A 2,837-nucleotide genomic window follows, 5' to 3' on the forward strand; every position below is an offset into this window, starting at 1 on the left:
CTTCAGGCTCAAAAGATGATTTCGATGTGGAGACTAAGGTAATATTTCTCTTATGTTCATTGCCATCCTCATGGGATACCTTTTGTTCAGCTGTCAGTAACTCTGCACCTGGTGGAGTACTGAAGTTTGATGATGTTGTGGGTAGCTTATTGGCTGAGGAGATAAGACGCAAGTCTATGGATGGCAACAAGCAGGATGCAGCCTTAAATGTGCAAAGGGGCAGATCACAGTTCAAGGGGAAGTCCCAAGAAAGAGGGAAGTCTCGTAGCAAATCCAAGGCACTGAACATTGAGTGTTACCACTGTGGCAAGAAGGGCCATATGAAAAAGGATTGCTACAAGCTGCTCGGCGAACAAGCTACCCACAACATCATCTAATTTTAGTACTCCACCAGGTGCAGAGTTACTGACAGCTGTACGGAAGGTATCCCATGAGGATGGCAATGAACATAAGAGAAATATTGCCTTAGTCTCCGCATCAAAATTCATCTTCTGAGCCTGAAGCTGGCTGAAAATAATATTGAATTCATTCAAGTGAGAAGCAATGGAGACCCCTTCCTTCATCTGCAGCTCAAACAACCTCTTCATGAGGTAAAATTTATTAGAGGCAATTTCCTTCTCATAAGTGGCACATAGTTTCTTCCACAAATCTTCCGTAGTCTGCTCATTTACTACTGTGAAATAAACTGACTCTGCAAGATGAAGTCTAATAGTAGACTTTGCTAATGCATCCAACTCATTCCAATCATCCTCAGACATATTTGAGGCTTAGCTTCAATACCTGCCAAGGGTTTAATCTGCTTCTTTTGAATAAGCACATCCCTTATCTGTTCTTTCCACAAAGAAAAGTTTGTCCCATCAAACTTTTTAATGTTGAAAATCTCCTTTTCAGACATGGAAGAGGATGCCATGATGCAAATGAAACAAAATCCCAAATGCTAGTACCTGCAAGAGAGAATCACACCAAATACTAGGTGCACCCAAATGTGTATGCCACAATAGACTGAAATATCACCAAAACTCAAAGCTCAAAGCATCAAAAGATGCAGTTGACTCATGTGCATGTACTATGCATCCATATGAGCAAATTTGGCCCAAAAGAAAATGCCAACTACAATGGCAATCCAAAATGCCAATAGGTGCCAAATGGCTCAAGCATAAACACCGTCCATGGGCATATGCATCAATAATATCTCATCCAAGAGAGCATAACACTATCAGTGCATCACCTACAATGTGTTAAAGCTGTCCCTCAGCATAATATAGCATCCATGTGCAAAGCGTCCATAAAAATAGCATCCCACAAGGCAATTTGGGCCTATCAGCGCATCCAATAAGGATCGCAATGCATCCAAATGGCCTATAAATCATCCACTGCAACCCAATGCACACCACAAATGAGCGCACATGGCTCAAACTGCAACCAAAGTGATCTGCATAAGGTATGCTCAAGAAATCATGGTCCCACGGAAAAGAAAGCTATTGAAAATAGAACCTGAGATGCCTCAAAACATGGGCATCATTGCATAATCGGACTCAACAAGAAAATTTGCAAATATCTCTCTTCTGCCGAAAGTCCAAAATCCCAATTGACGAGTGAGAAATGGGAGTCAACACTTATCCACTGCCATGTGGCATAAATCTAAGGTTTCAAAACCTTAGAATGAAAAATGCATAATAGAGAGACGAAATTGAATACACAGAGATCTATAACTCAACATCTAGCTTACTGCTGAGCAGAAGACAGCCACTCCACTGAATCGCACAAGAACTATCTTGTAGGGGTTTTTGGGCGTTCGAAACGCAATGGGACAGACGGTTTTGGAAACCGTGGTCTCAATCACTAGGTCCAACACACGGAATCAAAAACGTTTTTGGAAACAGAGCTATTTGTAAACTCCACCGGAGTGCGAATGATGAGCAACATAGAAGTTTTAGGACCTCCTGAGTCAACCGGAACTGACAGATCTGCAAATGGTTGCTCCAAACTTGAGTTCTAACACCCGGGTAGAAAAACTTAGGAACTGACACAGTGAGTCAGAAATCCAATGAAATGATCCCAGATTCGAGAATGAAGGTGTTTCTAAGCTGTTGAAGTGAAGTGGACACCAAAATCAAGCAATAGTTGCCTCTACAAGTCAATACGGAGTCTCTGTCATCGAACAGAACAGGGAAAAGCTCAAAAAACGACTTTTCTTTGAAAACACTTAATACGCTCTCAAAACTACTTTGCAAAGCCAAAGTGACTTTTCTAAAGGTTCCTCCAAGTCTCTATAGACTCGGATGCAAGTAAAGTCACCTACAAAGTTTTCCACAGAGCTTCTCCTTCCTCTCACAGAGCTGTTGAGCTTCTAAGCATTAACGCACGCTCATCTAGATCACCCGAGCTCTGATACTAGTTGAGAGTGCTCTCAATGGAAGCAAGAACAGAAGAGGGAGAGAGAGAGACAGAGAGCCACACAAGTTTTAGTGGGTGCAGTACACCCTAATCTTCTTTTTCATTCATTTATATATGTGTTTGAGTATTGTACATAACCAGGGTAAAGGCACAGTGACCTTTAACCCCCACAACTCTAACTTCTGGTTGCTACTACATAGTGATACTCTTGGATTGTTCATGTTTTTTTCTCAGAAAACAAGGGCTAGAGAAAATACAATAGAGTTTCCATGTACTGCCAATTTTATTTCACATATTGAATATGCAAAGTTTGAAAAGGATAGTAGAGCCTACAAACAACTATTTTTTCCAACTTCTGACATGAAAAACTTACTCGATCGGGGCGTCCTCTTGAGCCTCTCCAGTATGGCATCTTCAATATTGATGTTTTGAACATTGTT

The sequence above is a fragment of the Dipteris shenzhenensis genome, chromosome 11 (genome assembly GCF_047967505.1).
Source record: "Dipteris shenzhenensis isolate YYH24624 ecotype China chromosome 11, Dip_SZ_1.0, whole genome shotgun sequence".
Lineage (NCBI taxonomy): Eukaryota > Viridiplantae > Streptophyta > Polypodiopsida > Gleicheniales > Dipteridaceae > Dipteris > Dipteris shenzhenensis.